Raw genomic sequence first — 18,350 nt, forward strand, 5'->3', positions numbered from 1 at the left:
TCTTGTCCCGCGATCTTCAGGTTAGATTGTGTTTGAATCAATACAATACGATACTTGCTTTTGTATTACCGCATACCTCAGTGGCGGAGTGGTTATCCAGCGCGCTACGATGTCAGGGAACTTGGGTTCGAATCCCAGGTGGTGTTCTTTTTTTTTTTTTTTTTGCGTATGTGTCTAAATCAATTCATCATATCATCGCTCATATTCATCGTCGCGATCAGTGACGCAGGAACGTTTTTCATTTGGTGGGGGAACAAAATTCACCTCCGCGCACACACACACACACACATACACACACACACACATATACATATATATAATGTCATTGGGCCTTCCTTGAAAAAGCTGTTCTTTTCAAATTTTCATATGGCGTTGTGTTAAAATCAGGCAAAAATGTAGCAAGTCGCTAGTATTCTTCAGTTTCATTAGCATATTATCATAGATGTCTACTAAAAGTTGATTGATATTTGATTTAGGGACTAAAACATGCATGCATATTTCATGTTTTCTTTATTTTCAACGTCGCACTCCCTAAATTTCATTCTACACCACCTCAGCACCCCCAGATGATTAATTCTGGCGCCGCCGCTGCCCCCCCCTTCAGTTTTGGCACACGATCGCCGCTACTGCCTACATATATATAATGTTTGTATTTGCGTGAAGGACGACTTTTTTCTTGGAGCTTTCAGACCAAAGCCATAAGCGACACGCGAAGCTTTGGAAAGAGCCAATCAGCGGCAACGTTTCACGCCGTAACGTCATGACGGATCGCACAAGCCTGTGTTCGATCGGTGTGACCCTCAAGCGGCACGTGTCGCTTCGATGTGAATTCTCTCTTGGTCTTAAGAATGTTTCTATACAGTTTTTCCAGACTTTATTTGTGTTGAAGATTGGTTTATCGAAAGCATTGTTTTCTATCAACGAGGATCGTCGTCACATTGATGTAATCAAGGAATCCCGGATTCGATAACCGGTGCAAGGACAAAGTGGTTCGGATCCTACTTTAAACTGTAGGTCCAGTCTAAATTAGCCTATCTGAGCATAAAATTATACTTAAAACCCAGTCAATCAAAAAATGAAAACTCTTACTGTGCATAAAGTGGACTTAAAACAAATAAAATAATAATAATAATAAAACTATCAACAGGAACAGGAAATCCTAAAATGCTACTGTATGGTCCACAAGATAAGAATACGGTCCATTTGACATGTGCGTAGGGCTTTGACGTCCTGCAAGCACCCGTGTGTGTGTGTTGGGAGGGAGCTAGGGAAGGGAGAGGTGTAGGACCAGTTTATTTTAGCTATAGCTATTTTGTATACGTAGGTATATTAGCATGTGTATATTTTCTCGTTTCTCTCATTTCCAATCACCCTCTTTGAGCATGTCACTGGCGTACTGGTTCAAGTCGATTTGGGAGGGTAGAGATTGCTCCAGATTGTAATGGCCTCATGTCCAATTGAGACATCAGGCAGTGGCGGATTAATGACCATATCTCGTGTGGTCGGATACTATTTTTTTCCGCTCTATCCCCATAGGTTCATTGAAGGTCGTCTCCAGATGAGATCGTTTAATTTTTAGGCATCAAGGTGGCCTGTCACTATTTACTCGTATTAATTTGACAATTTTTTGTTAAGAGACCTGTCTGAGATTCTGAACAGACTCGTCAAGAAGGAGTTGCGCCTAATGTAATATGTAACAACCATTTGAAACAGTGTTGCACCTTGGGTGAGCGGACTTCGAGCGAGAGTCGACAGGCATCGAGACATCCCAGGTAAGAAATTGCTGGCTAACGTGCGATATTATCAATAATCTTTTCGGGCAGGATGTTTGTGTTTGTCCCAATGAGAATAAAGAGAACATAGAGAAAATTGACATGTATGACAACTGAGAGAAATGTGAAGAACTGGAGATACTGACAAGTAGGTGTATTTCTTTAATTCAATAATATAAAAAAAAAGTGAAGGGTACCGTACCACTATGGAAAGTCCCGTCCCAAACCGTAGCCTCTCCTTCTTAGATGAAATCAACAGATATTCGCAGTTTGTGACTTGTGTGCTTTTTCCTGAGAAACTTAGATATTTTATTTTAGTTTACAATTTTAGTTCATCATTAGTTCTTTTCTCTTGTTTATTTATATTAATAACTAAATTCCTACTATAGTACGAAAATAAATTTCACTATTCATAAGTCATGCATGGTAAACTTAAAAAATAATGCATTGTTCTCTGCAGTTTTGTGTAGTAAGTGCAGTTTATGTAATTACATTAAACGTGACAGATCAACTACAGATCAAATTTTTCACATCAGATAGACACTTGAGAAAAAGTGGGAATATAATCAAAATGTCCATCAGCTATTCATTGATTTCAAAAAAGCACATGATTCGGTCAAAAGAGATAAATTATATAATATATTAGTAGAGTTTGGAATACCTAAGAAGCTTGTTAATATGATAAAAGTATGCACCAGTGAAACAGAAATTAAAATTCGTGTGGGTATTAATGTGTCTGACAAATTTACAATTCATGATGGATTAAAACAAGGAGATGCATTATCTCCATTGCTCTTTAATTTTGCCTAAAAACATGCTGTTAGGAAGGCAAAAGAAACTAACGAAGGACTAAATTAAATGGTGTGACTCAGTTGTTAGCATATGCAGATGATGTAGGCTTATTAGGGGATGATATAAATACAATTAAGAATAATGCTAAAATATTTTTCAAAACTGCTAAAGAGATAGGTTTGGAAGTTAACAAAGAGAAAACTAAATATATGATTGCAGGCGGAAACCAAGTGTTAGGTAATAATCAAAATCTAATTATTCATAACAACTCGTTTCGACCATTTTCCAAATTCAAATACTTAGGAGTAATATTAACAAGTAAAAATTATATTAAAGAGGAAATAAAAAGTAGGCTTAATTCAGGAAATGCATGTTACTTTTCTCTTCATAAACTTTTGTCTTCTCTTTTAATATCTAAGAAACTAAAAGTTAAAATATACAAAACAGTAATTTTTCCTGTAGTATTATATGGGTGTGAAACTTGGTCCCTTACATTGAAAGAGGAACATAAATTGAGAGTATTTGAAATTAAGATCCTTAGGAAAATATTTGGACCTAAAAGGGATGAGGAGACAGGTGAGTGGAGAAGGTTATATAATTTGTATTCATGTCCAGATATTATTAGAATAATTAAATGAAGAAGACTTAGGTGGGCAGGCCATGTGGCACGAATGGGAGACGAAAGAGGAGTTTACAGGATTCTTGTTGGGACACCTGATTGTAAGAGACCTGTAGGAAGGAAGATGGAGGGACTACGTTGATTTGGACCTAAAGGAAATCTGTAGGGATGGAAAAGAGTATATAGATCTTGCTCAGGATAGGACAGATGGAAGGCCTGTGTTGTTGCAGCCATGAACCTTCTGGTTTAAGAAGGCTAGAGAGTTAGTTAGTTCTCTGCAGTTTTGAATGCAACATTCAGGCTTTCTGATCGTGCATCTTACAGTAGGATATGATCACTTATATGTTGGATTAAGCGAAATTCTCCAATTTTAGTATTTCAATATATGATATCAATATCACATTTCAAAAACCGTTATTAATGGTTTCATTGTCATTTTTTGGGAATAATAAAAAAATCGTATTACTTTTCATCTTTGCTGCTTTCAGATTGCCAACATACGAAGTGACATGTAATTCAAAAGGTTTTAAAGAAACCTCAATTTTTATAAATAAGGTTGGATGAAATTAGACAAAAAAAAAGTTACCTTCTGGTGGGCTCGAACTCAGCTTGACAGCACGCCACTCCGACACACTAGCCAACACTCCAAACGAGACAACATGAAACGATTTTGCAAGTAGTCCACCAAAACTTAAGTTTATTTTCAGATTGCTAATTCCCAAGGTATAACATTATAACGGTCAAATATTGAGTGACAAGTAATTAATCTAATTGCCCGTTAGTAGGAATTAATTGCAATTGGTAATATTAAAATCCGTCGCGAATACAGGTGTCTAGCGAACTGTCTTAGCCAGCACTAGCTTGCTCAACCACCGTTTTTCGCCCGAATTCGGATTTACATGCATTCTTATGGGAATAGCAAGAGAAATGCAACTTCTAAACCAATGGACCGAATTTGATGAGATTTCAACCAGCGGAAGATCACATCATGAAAGTACCGATTCCAAGATTTGAGCCTAATCAGAACAGAAATACGGGAGTTATGAATTATTAAAGATTCATCGCTGGATTGAAAGGGAGAAGCTACCCTACTGAGTTGTCTTTGCTTTTCGTGACTGAATACAATGGAGGAAGAGTTAGCCTAATCTCTGCACGAGGGGCTGCTACTAGGGGTTAAGGACCGGAGTGAGCATTGACCAGGATAGGAGGACAACGGTCAAAGCACCAGAAACAATAAACAAGCACCTGATCATAGAGGGTTGAGCGTCACTACGTTCAAATCTGGAATAAAAGGGATGATTTGGAATAGGAGACACAGTTTTGCCTACAATCGCCACCGGAGTGTGAGCTACGCGCGACCTAGCTGCGAGGTCTGGATTTGTTTTTCCTCGAGTGAGTGTTTCAGAGCCATGGAGTAGAGCAGAATAGAACCAGGGGGTCGTTCTCCCCCTCGCCGTCAACGCATCCGTGCACATACGTGTGGTTATGTGAGAATAACGCCAGACACGTCCACCCGTGTCAATCGTCCGAAACAACGTCCTAAGTAGTAAAAGTTAATAACATTTGATATCCATGTGAAACCGCGAATGGCTCATCGCGTATGTTCGTCTCATCGCCCAAGTCGCGTATCTGTACTTACGAGTGACCGCGAAGAACTGACCTATTATTGTGCAAGTTGTCGTATGGAGTCGACAGTGTGCGTGTACCGTCCTGGACGTCCCTGCGAAGTGAACGAGTGAAGCCAGGATCCGATGAGGCCAGATGGAGCTGCCGACTGATCCACTTTCGCCAACCAGGATAACCGCGAAGTGCAACCCTGGAGTGCGGATGTCTTCCAGAACTGTAGGACCACTTTCACCCAACCCAGGTCAGAGGGAATGCAGCGAAGGTAAGATCCTACCATGCGCGTGTGTGAGAGAGATGACGACTATCTACCGCGAATCTGCGTGAATCAAATCATTGCTTAACTTAAATCAGTGCTATGGCATCCCTAGGCATCGGTATTCCGGCGGAATAATCAATTTAAAGATGAGAGTTTATGTTAACAGCAAACAATTGTTCATTGAATATATTTATACCTTCAGAAAAGATAGAAGGGGTTCGCACAAGGAACAATTATTCACTTTATACTTAAAATCCTAAACGATAAATTGTAAAAGGCAATGTAGCCAAGACATAGCAAGAGTATGGTCAAAGTAGTAAATAATCTAACCTTTGTATTTGTCATATTGTCGCAATATGCCATAGAATGAGAGAATGAATGTGAGATCGAGTGAAAGAGGGCAAGATGTAATGTGTATTTATCTGTGCTTTAATATATATGTATATTCAGAAACACCGTAGTATTATGTAACGTCATTTCAGGTATTTAAAATCAAATCCTCCTAGGTTTATTCTTGGTAACTCCGACTGTTAGGCACTTATCCTGACCGTATTATAATTCATGTAATGTTTAATTCGCCCAGCAGGTGAGGCGAGCGATTCTTCGTTGTTACGTTGCTAAGCTCAGTTGAGTTAATTGAGTTAATTAGTTAGTTATTAAATTAGCAGACCGTGACAACATGCGTAGCCAGGTGTGTCTTGCGTTTTCTGTACTTTTGTTATTTGAGTAGCTTTGGTCTCTCCATAAGTTAATCACGGGAATAGTGAGGAATGTTTTTTTTAAACGAAGATGACAAATAGACACACAGGAATAATCCACCCTCGCAATAAATCCAGAACTCAAACCTGGAACCTTCGATGCGAGGTGTGTTTCTTGTTCTAACTATATCTGTGTGTTTTCGTTAGATTCATGGTATTTCGTGAGTGGATATGAAGAAAGTCCTCATCTACCTGCCGATGTCGAGGGTTTACAGAGAGCTCTCCAGACGTTTCTGTCCATCGCCTTTTCCTGTGCCTCTTTCCATCTTATGCTTCGTTTCTCCAAAACCTCTTTGACACTCATATTCCATGTCTTTCTTGGTCTTCCTTTTGGTCTTGTTCCTTGTGGACGTACTTCCCATATCTGCTTTGGCAGTCTCGTTTCACTCATTCTGCTCAAATGGCCGAACCATCTGAGTTGATTACATTCAACTGCTTCTTGTAGTGGCTGAGCATTTAAAGATTGCCGAATGGTTTGATTCCTTATCCGATCTTTCCTGGTTTTTCCCACTTATTCTTCGAAGGTACCTCATTTCCATTGTTTGTACACTTTGCAGGTGTTTTCCAGTCATTGTCCAATTTTCACTGCTATATGTAAGTGTTGGTATATAAATTGTTTTATATACAGTGATTTTTTTTGGGTAAATATTTCTTTTTTGCCTATAAATCCTCGGTTTATCATTTGATATAGCTTTCCTGTCTTCATGATTCTATCTCTTATTTCTTCCTCTTCTTTTCCTTGACTGTTTATAATTACTCCAAGATACTTGAAATTTGTCACTTGTTCTAAAGCTTTGTTATTCAGTTTTATCTTATGGTTTGTCTTTTCTCTGCTAATTATCATTGTTTCAGTTTTCTCTGCATTTATTTCCATATTCTTTTTCTTTAATTCTTCATTAAGAATATTTAGGTTATATTGTAAACTAGCCTGTGTATTAGCTATTAGTATAATATCATCAGCGTATATAAGCTCTGTTAGTTTAATTGTTTTCATATTCCAGTATCCTACATGAAATTGTTTCATTTTTATATGGCACTCCTTTATTACTTCATCTAATAAGATTATAAATAGATATGGTGATAGTATATCTCCCTGTTTAACTCCTGTTGTTATTTCAAATTCCTCTGACTGGTGGTTTCTTGTCCTCACGTAGCATCTGCATCCGTTGTACCAACTTTGGATTGCTTTTATTAGGTTTTTATCCACTCCTTTCTTCTCTAAAGATTTCCATATCTCATTCCAAGGAACTCTGTCAGAAGCCTTTTGTAGATCTACAAAACATATATGTGCCTTTTTATTGTATTCTATTGTCTTGTCTGTTATTTGTTTGAGGGTGAAAATATGGTCTTGTACATTTCTTGCTGGTCTAAAGCCTGCTTGACTTTCTTCTAATTGCTCTTCGACATATTTTCTGAGTCTATTCTCCAGGATTCTTGAATATATCTTCCCTGGCACACTGAGCAATGAGATTCCCCGATGGTTTCTGCATTCTCTATTATCCCCTTTCTTGAAGATTGGGATTATTACTGATACCTCCCATTCCTTCGATACAGTTTTCTTTTCCCATATAACATTCAGTAGGTTCAAAAACAGTTGCTCTCCAGCATTTCCCTTGTATTTAAGCATTTCTGGTGTTAAACCATCATGTACACTAGCCTTACCTAACTTCATTTTCTTTAATGCTGCTTTTAATTCTTCTACTTTGATATCGTTTATTTCCTCTTCTTCATCCTCCATTTCTGTATCTTCTGTTCTTTCGTTTCCTGTTTGAACCTCCGTTCTGTTAGTTTGTGTTTCATCATTCAGCAATTATTCGAAGTATTCCTTCCATCTTTGCATGATTTCTTCTGGTTTTGTTCTTAGTTTACCATCTTTTCCTTTTATGTATTTTAATGGGCTTTCTTTATCTTTTCTTATGGTCTTTAAAACTTTGTAGAATAGTTTTTGATTTTCTCGGCTGTTCTCTTCCATACTTTCCCCAAATTTTCTCCACGAGTTCTTTTTAGCCTCTAACACTTTCTATTTAACTATATCCCTTTGCCTCCTATACTCTTCGAAGCTTTCTAAATCATTAACTGATAGGTACTTTTTCCACAGTATTTTCTTGTGCGTGACTTCTTCTTTCAGCTCATCTGTCCACCATGCCGTTCTTTTCATTTTGTTTCCAATGTATGTTGTCCCGCAACTTTCCTCTGCAGACTGTTGCAAAATCTTCTTAAATTCATCCCACAACTTATCTACATCTCTTTCTTCCTTTTCATGTTTCTCTTGTATCTTTGCTTCTATTAGTTGCTAATATTTTTCTTTAACTTTTGTATCTTTTAATTTGTATGCCTTTATTCTTATTTTGTTTTGTTTTTCCTGTCTTCTTTTCCCTTTAGTTTTTAGCACTCTACTTCTTTGTACTACTCTTTCCATTATTAATAGTTTATGGTCACTCCCAATTTCCGCCCCTCTTTTGACTCTGGCATCTCTTATCTTTCTCATCGTTTTTCTCTCTACTATGAAATAATCGATTATAGATTTTTCCCTTCTTGTTGGTTCTTCCCTAGTGTATTCATGGATTTCTTTATGTGGAAATTTAGTATTTACCACTACCATGTCATTTGTTACACATAATTCTAAGATTCGTGTACCATTATCATTTAATGTCTCTTCTCCATGTTGTCCTATTACCTGTCTCCATTCTTCCGTATTGTTTCCTACTCTTCCATTTAGATCTCCTACTATCAGTACTTCTTCCTTTCTTTCATCTATGATTTTCTGTAGTGAATCATAGAACATGTTCTTATTCTCTACTGTATCATCTTCATTTAATTCAGTCTGTTTCCTTCCTCAGCACATGAAAAAGCAAATGCATCTTAATTTCTGATAATTGTCTCATTCTCTATTAGTAGAAACCAGGTATGTCAAAATTAGACGCATTCTTTCTGTGAAATATCACGTGTTTCGCACATCATGCTTCTCCGTTTACTGTCATTTGGACATTCACTTGGAAGTTAAAACTTAGCTTTGTGTGTGCGTTTTCACGTGCATGTGTGTGACAAGAGTGGTGTGAACGTGTGTTGGATGTTGTTCTAGGTATTATTTTCGTTCAAAGCATTAATATAACTGTAAAATATAGAACTTAGTGTAATGCAAGGAGTGAAAATATAAACCCAGTCCGTCAGGTTTGTTACCAAACAACATTAAATAAAGGAACGTAACTTGGACCGAGTATTATTCCATGTCGAGAACACGAGACATTCCTTCCGACAATCTTCATCTCGTATTTCTCTTTGGCATCACTGCTCAATTAACAGAAATGTATACCCGTGACTGGTATACAAGCCGCAGAATTACAATGTTGTTTGGGTTGTCTAGTCACAAGGTGCTTGGTGGTCAGACATGGATGGCTTGCTTGAGTGCTTCTTCAATAGGGTCGTTACAACCCAGAAGTGCCCGTGACTGTACGTATGTAGCCATCGTATCTTGATTCCACGGTCTTAGTTTCTCCCCTGTTCTCGTCATATCTATTCACTTGGAACGTGTTCCAGAATTCCATGATTAGAATGTGGGCGAAAACAACACAAGGGGCCCACTTTAGGAACAACGTGGGGCCTACTTTAGGACCACTAGGGGTTATATTTTTCGTGATAACTATTTTGCACGTATTCCCATCCATTACTTACCAGTTGCATATCAGCATAGCTACTGTACTTAGGATTCAGCATGTAGAAGAGTTGACGCATTTGCCTCTCAAATGACCGAAATACAGCAATTGAAGGTGAGAGTAATCAAACTTTGCAATTGCACAAAATCACTCACAAGCTCATTGTAGAACAATAGACGCGGTAATCAACATGGGCGCAAGCTCTGCATGCGACAATAACGTAAGCTACCAGCTCCATGTATTTCCGCTAGGCTACGGCATCATCTTGAGCAGAAATGCAGGGGGCCCACTTTAAGGACAGGGCCCGCATTTGGTACACTTCCTTTATATATTTCCTTCATTTCCGTAGATTTGTCTAATTTTAAAAGCACAGTATATGTGTTTGGAAATTATCTTTTTAAACAAACTTTGAGGGAAAAGATGAACACAATGTGCACAGAAGGTAAGCAGAACCATTTGGAATCTTGAATTTCCGGAACGAATCGAACACTGAATTCCTTTACTAAGATGTTAATAGAGAATAGTTTGAAATAGATACTGATTAACATCATTTCCGAAAGCTCAAGGCTTACGGAAATAAGTCATACAAATGTTCAGCAGTATTAATTGTAATTATTAACATTCTATGTTAAAAATGAATGGTTGTAAATGAAATTTGTGTTAAGCACGATATCATTAACATTGCTACACCTTAGAAGTAAGAAGAAAGAAGACTGAGTTAAATTTGCCTTACAACTATGCAGAGGCAGACGCAGTTGAGGTCTTAATTGAAATATTTTCTTGTTTTAATATTGCTCCCATTTCACTAATGATATCTTCCCCTATCTTTGCACATGAAGGCAAAACCAAAAAAAGCGTATAAATTTGGTTCACTTAAAAAAATGGAAGAAGGAAAATTAAATTTGGTGGTTAATGTGCGATCTTGCTATTGAACGATTCAGGACTTTGCACGAGTGTTAAGTTCCTTTGGAATAGATTTGAATTACATTTAATCGTCGTCGCGACTAGCTTAACAGGTAGAAATGCGGCGTAAAATAGGAAAAATTAGAGATCACGCAAGAATACAACATACTACTTGCGGCTAATATATTTCTTTCCTTTGCTGTACACTCTGAAACCTTTCTCTAAAATATGAAGTCGAGCTTTCAAGATTTGCAAAAGGAACATCGTTCAACACCTTTCAATTGTCTATTCTCTGTTTCAATGACAATTGAATTATTTATGGACTGCTTAAAGCACCTTGTACACGATCATCATGAACAAGTGCTTGAATCGGACGCTTGAAAGGAAATGACGTCAGAGGCAACGTCATTTTTATCATTCGATCCAAGGTTCGGTCACAGAGTTTCTATTTAGGATTGGTTCTAATTAACATGATCCAAGTCTGACTGTCGACCAATCAGAGCACATGCTATTGAAATCGATTGTCGAAAAGCGACCTCTAGGTCACGAATGCTGATGTGTAATGGCGGCCACGTGAGATGTAAACAATGTATCACTTAACATTTTTAAAAGTCTATAAATATTCAACCAGGAGGAATAATGTTTCGTGTTAAATGGCTTTAGATACAAACGAATGGCGCTGATATAATGCATACTTTATAGCGTTTACTGGACACGCATGGAAGAATATTTTAGTGGGTGTGTGTGTTTGTGACTTTCGTTCAAGATTCGAGTGTCGACCTGGGCATAGGCGATTTCTCATTCATTTATGTCCTGTAATCGTGGCGATTAACCGAAGTTTTAACCAGTTTTAAGAACTGGAAAAAGCGTTGAATGTGGATGGTTTTAAAACATCACGAACATTATGAGGACCACAAAACATCATCTGTAGTACGGGAAAATTAGTGTAATCGTGGGTCGTTAGTGACAACGCTATTTAGTAAAATACATTCAAAGGTGATTCAAGATTTGGTTTGTTGATTGATTTGGTGTTTAGTCCACTTTATGCACATTAAGGCTAATCGGGACTGGACCTACAGTTTAATGTGCCTTCACCGGGTATCGAACCCGGGACCAAAAGTGATGCAAGAAAGCCGACACTACATGTCAATTGTTGTGGATGCATCGCGGTTCCTTACTATTCAGGGACTTGATTTTCGAGATGATGAGTCTGAGGCAAATCTTACCAAAGGAAATTTCTTCGATACTCTTGAAGTTAATTTCAAAATGAGGGGATATTATTCGGAAATGTATTGAACTTGAACCTTAAAATGCAAATTACCCTCAAAATTATATTCAAAACAAATTAATCTGCGTAATGTCCACACTTATTCTCAGCAAAATAAGCCAGGAAGTGGAAGAGGCGAAAGTATTCGCACTGATGTCAGATGAAACAAAATACATTTGCCACTATTCAATCATTAGAAGCAGATTCGCTTTTTCTCGTACATATCAAAATCGAAGAACTTCTTCCCAAGAACTCCATAGGTGCATGTAATTGTGTAGCACAAATATACGTTGGAGTGGTAAGTGAAAGGTGCACCAGGGTCAGAATATTTCTTGAATTATGAGATAACTGTAACCTTTTTCAGATTTTTATTCCTGTGATAACATTTCCTGAAAGATAAAACGCAGATTTTGTCCAAAACTCTTCAGCGTTACGAAGATGGAACGAAAGTACTCCCTTAATAGATTTAGATTTATTCGAAATCCTAGGAAAGTATAAATTGGCATTTCACTAGGCTTGTTGTACTCTCTCCAATGTAGCATGTGAAAGAACCTTTTCGTGTTTGAGACCTTTGAAATACTTTGCTCGAAACAGGATGCCGGATGTCTGCTGCCTCATTTGGCTGTCCTTGCTATTGAGAAGAAATGTCAGTCCTGGACGTACCGAAGGTGGGCAATGTGTTCTCCAAATTACATACAGCAGAATTCTCCTACAGGAGAATTGCACTTCACTAAGTGACTTTCGTTGTTCATAATACTTAAGAATATTAATTTCTTCCTATGTCATGTTTATTTTGCAAGAAAATTAAACTTTGATTCTTTTTTCGTCATTTATATTATTATCTTATAACTTGTATATTTATATCAGTAGTTTCATCTCAAGAAAGACGATGAATTATAAAAGTCTTCCAATACTGAAATAGGCCACTAGAAACAACGCAACTTGCGGCAGTTCCCACGAATAAAAAAAAGAATTAATGCCTTTATTAAATCGAATCATATGGAGATAATCAAGAAGTAAATTTAGGCAATAAACGTCCACTCTGAATAAAGGACAATCACAAAACACCATAACGAATATAGCTAGTAATAATAATAATTATTATTATTAATAATAATAATAACAAGTATTATTATTATATACAGGGCGTTTCAATATGACTGCCACCGAACAATATTTGTCGCCCCCTTCCCCGCCAGTCACTTTTCCCTGGTGCCGTCACTGGTGCACTCACAATAAATGCTGTAACTCGATGTGCTTTTCGTGCTGTATATATTTATTATATATTGTAATCGCAAAACCTAACCGAAATGTTCCAAGAAATGCTTTCGTTTTCGTACGCACTATCTGCTATAAGATTTTTTGAAGCATTTACTTATAATTTATGCTACCAAGAATGTTAAAGGAAGTTCTTCCGTCTAAAGCGGACTCGAGAACATACATCAACATCACACTTCTTTCGAGTGTCTTTCTAATATGTCCTACTCCTTCCTTTGGGGAAAAAAATCTTTTCTATTTATTTATTTATTTCCATGCCGTACACACTGCCACGTTTTGGTCAACCAAATGTGAACTTGTCCAAGTTTCTTTGATAGTAGACCTAGTGGCCCGGTACTGAATAATCATTTGAGGCTCGAATCATCATTTGAGGCTCGTCGTAGCCTTTTATGATGTATATTTTGAGGGCAGAGTTGGCAACACTGTGGGCCCACTGTAGCCTTTTATGAGGGGGGTCTATTGCCCTCTGTTTACATCTGGTAACACTGCCGTAGTTTGACAGTGTTGTTAACCTACTGGTTTTTTTTCACTGAGGCTCGAATCATCATTTGAGGCTCGTCGTAGCCTTTTATGATGTATATTTTGAGGGCACAGAGTTGGCAACACTGTGGGTTTTTACTGTAGCCTTTTATGAGGGGGGGGGTCTATTGCCCTCTGTTTACATCTGGCAACACTACCGTAGATTTTTTGACAGTGTTGTTAAACCTACTGGGTTTTTCACTGTAAATTTTTATTAAAGGGTCTGAGGGGTCCATGTATTTTTTATGTCTGGCAACACTGTTGGGGGCCTAGTGTTGGCGACACTGTGGGTTTTTACTGTAGCCTTTTATGAGGGGGACCTATTGTCCTCTTTTTATATTTGGCAACTCTATTGGATGTTTTTTGTTTGAGGCTTGGGTTTTACCAACCCATCCGAAGAAAATTCCACTATATGATCTTTTACTGGCTAAGCTAACCTACAAATAGAAATTGCCAACACCGACGAGCATCAAATGATGATTTCGAGCCTCAAATAATGATTTCGAGCATCAAATGATGATTCGAGCCTCAAATAATAATTCAAGACTCGTCGGTGTTGCCAACCCACTCTACAAAAATTCCACTATATGATATTTTGAAGCCTTTCACGGTGTATGTTAACCTCACAAGCAGTGTTGCCAACTCGGGGGCGAGGCGTAGCCTTTTATGGTGTATGTTAACCCTACCAGCAGTGTTTCCAACTCGTCGTAGCTTTTCACGGTGTATAATTTTTACACGCACGCGCGTGTATTGTGACGAATGCACTCTCTCATCCTTGAAGGATGAATGCACCTTATCGTAATTTTCCAACTGTGGGACCAAATGTTTATATATCGTGACCTTTGTAAACCTCTTTCGGGAACAATGTGTCGCACACACACACACGCGCGCGCGTGCCTGTATTGTGACGCAAGCAAACAAAAAAAACTTTGCCTGTCATTACAAAAAAAAAACTTTGACCGTATTCTTAAATAACTAACAAGGACAATGAATCTTTTTGGCTTCCGCAAACAGATCAACATGGAGACTGCACCGCCAAATTTCAATAACCTCTTACCTTCCGTATTATCTAAACTCAATGGTTTACTGATTGTTCATCTCAACAGCATTTGGACGAAACTGAATGACGATGTGGGCAAGATGTTTTATGTTTTTAATAACAATTTACATTTCTACGAAATTCCGATCGACGGGAAACTTCAAATCACCGTGAATCCGGAAAACGCAGGCGAAATCAAAATTTCTACCGGCAAGAATATTTTTCGAATCAAGCACGACAAGATGCTTTCTAACATTACGTACGATGTTTCTGCAGGAGATTATTTTTATATGGAACTTCTCGGAGATTACGACAAACTCATTCCTCTCTTTGTAGAATTACGAATCGTTTATCCTATTATAAATAACCGTTAACCAAAAATGCCTAACGACATTTTCGGCAACACCTAGCGTGTAGACCACGCAGAAGAGATTCTCATGTTGGACATTCGAGTTAAGAAGTTGAGGACCGATTTGATTGCTTTGCAGGAGACCTTAAACAAAAGTTTAGAGTCGGAAATCGCTACGCTCCAAACGCAATGTCTCGACCCCATTCTGAAAATCGATTCCGAACTGAAGACGCTGATAAAAAATTATGTCGACGTACCTTCTTACGACAACGTTCAAAATATACAGTTGAGCGTGGATTCGCTTCAAAATGATTTGGCCAAATTACAGCAATTTCAATCGAAAAATGAAGATTTGGAAAAATTGAAACTCGAAATCGAAGAACGAACTTCCGCAATAGAAAAGAATTTCTCTGAACTTCAAACCGTCGTGAACGATATAGACGCAGAACGCTTACATGTCGTTGTTTCCAAATTACAAGAAGAATTCACCAGCACGTTGGAAGAAATTAAATCCAAGTTGCAGACTTTGGAAGATACAATGACGAACCTACCATCGTCGGACGAACTGCAGGTCATCGGTAAAAGCGTCGCGAACATAAAAATTCAATTGGAGGCCTATCAAGATTTCGAACACATTCAAACCACCATCGCTACGCTTCAGGCGTCCTTGGAATTGATCAACGAAGAAATTAAAAATATTCACGCTGAAGCAAGAGCGTTGACGAGCATTCAAGACACGTTGAGCACGGTTCAGCAGAAGATCGAATATTTAGAAAATTTGAACGTCGAAACGAATGTCGCTCATTTTCATCACGTACTCGACAACATACAGGGTGACTTGGAATCGTTACGGACGAGCGTGCCTTCGAGCGAAGATTTGGAAAAATTGAAAACGGCGGTGACGGCACTATCCGATTCGAACGACATCAAAAGTTCATTGAGCGATCTCGAGAGTAGGGTGGCCAATCTCCCCACCTCCAAAGAATTGCACGCTTTGAAAAGAAACATATCTCGAATGCTGAAACGACTAGAAACGGAAACGGCGAACGTGGAACAGATTCGAGACGAAATTAGTTCGCTGGTGTCGACGCTGCCCACTTCGCAGAGCGTCGCCGACCTTCACACGCAGTTTACAGAGATGCGAAGGATCGTGAACGATCTTACCGAGAAGAGCTCGAAATTGAATCAAGTCGAGAACCTTCAGAACATTGTCGTCAACATCAGAGATCAAGTTGGAGTGCTGGAATCCACGCAGGAATCGACGCTGGCCTCTTTCGGTGCCAAGTTGCAAGAACTCAACGAAAACTACAAGCAGTTGAACGTGGAAGTGAAAATCAAACCGTCGTTTTCTGCCGTAACGGATACCATAATCGAGCATTTGCTGCCCATCGAAAATAAACTCGGACAAGTTCACAGTAATCTGCTCGGCGTCGACACTAAATTCGCTAAACTGCATTCTCTGCAAGCCATCGAAATCAACAGCGTACCCAATCAACAGAGAATCTCCACGTTCGTCGAAGGTAACAAACTGTACATGTTGCATCCTTATCATCCGTACTACAAGTTTCTCCTCGATGGCACGATTCAGATAAACGAATTTTCGTACTGGTCTCACGGTAGAAAAGCTAGCGTTCCCACCATGACTTTGATATCGAATCGTGGTGTCCAGAAAGCAGGAAACATTCCTCTGGCACGTTGGAACGAAACGCGCAACATATATGAAATACACGAAGACAAAGATCTTACCGTTTTCGACGTGAGTGCCGGCGATAAGCTGATCATTCAAAACACGAGCGAAGTGCCACCCTCTTTGAATCCCATCACGCTTGTGCTTCTCTTGAAACGTAATCTCTAAAAAAAAATGTCTAGGCAAGCCATCGTCGAAGAATTGCATAAACCTGCACGCCGTAACTACGAACGTTTGGCTGTGGTAACCAAGAGCATCGACGACCTCTGGCAAAGCGACCTCGTGGAGATGAGTAGCGGCAATTTGAAAAACGTACATAAATTGAACAAGGGCAACAAGTACCTCCTCACCGTCATAGACACATTTTCGAAATTCGCATGGGCTCTACCTTTGAAGGCGAAAACGGGAACATGCGTCACGGAAGCATTCAAATTAATTTTTCGCGAAAGCGGCGGCAGACAACCACGGTTTCTGCAAACGGACAACGGTAAAGAATTTTACAACGCCGTATTCCAAAAGTTTATTCAAAAACACAAGATTCAACATTATTCGACCTTCAGTCACATCAAAGCCAGCATCGTGGAAAGATTCAATCGAACCTTGAAAACACACATGTGGAAACGATTCACGCTTCGGGGAAATTACAAATGGGTCGACATCCTGCCGGAACTCGTCGACACCTATAATGATACGGTACACAGAACAATAGGCATGAAGCCAGCCGACGTTACCAAGTCCGACGAGCAGCGTTTAATTTCTACAGTTTACTGTCCAAAGTACACACCCACGACAAAAAAAGCTAAATACAAAATTGGAGACCAGGCGAGGATCAGCAAATTCAAACGCACCTTCGAGAAGGGATTCACAAAAAATTGGAGCACGGAACTCTTTACGGTGGTTCGAGTTCTACCCGGAAACCGACACACGTATATAATAAAAGATAGTAGCGGCGAGATTTTGAAAGGAAGATTTTACGAAGAGGAACTCTCTAAAACAAAACACCCCGACACGTACCTCATCGAGAAAGTATTGCGTAGGAAAGGTGACAAACTGTTTGTCAAATGGCTGGGACTTCCGGAAAAGAGTTGGATCGACGCGGACGAAGTGATCTTGTGAGTACGTGGAACGTGGTGAAGCGTCTACCGGATCCGGAAAGTCAAACGAGAAAAAAAAAGAACGGCAAGTTGCTTCCCGACAGCATCCGCTGTCTGATCGTAGGTCCTTCGGGGTGTGGGAAAACGACACTGCTCGTGGACAATTTTCTCCTCGCACCGAATTGGTTAGATTGGAAGAACAGGCACCTGTACGTGTTCTCGAAAAGTTTGGAGCAATCCAAATACCAGCAACTGATGAAACTGTACGATGGTCTGGACATTGCAACGTTCGCCTCGGAAATAAAACCACTCGACGATTGTCGTGAAAATTCAGTCGTTGTGTTCGACGACGCCATCCTGGAAAATCAAAATGAAATTCGCAACTTTTTCACGCAAGGTCGTCACAAAGGAATGGATTGCTTCTACCTAGCTCAAACGTTTTCCAAAATTCCAAAACAGTTAGTACGCGACAACGCTAATTTCATATGTTTGTTTCGTCAAGATCACACCAACCTCAAGCACGCGTACGATGACTACGTAGGCGGAGACATGAACTACAATCAATTTTCGGAACGCTGCTGCTCTACTTGCTGGAACGGTGACGATTTCGGATTCGCGACGATCGACATGACGAGGAAACCCAACGACGGAAAATACAGAAACAAAATAAACGACTTTCTAAACGTTGCAACGTTGTGAGAAACGACGTGTATAAATAACGTCATGACGAAACGAAAA

Source organism: Lepisma saccharinum, chromosome 1 (assembly GCF_977018435.1).
Source record: "Lepisma saccharinum chromosome 1, izLepSacc3.1, whole genome shotgun sequence".
NCBI lineage: Eukaryota > Metazoa > Arthropoda > Insecta > Zygentoma > Lepismatidae > Lepisma > Lepisma saccharinum.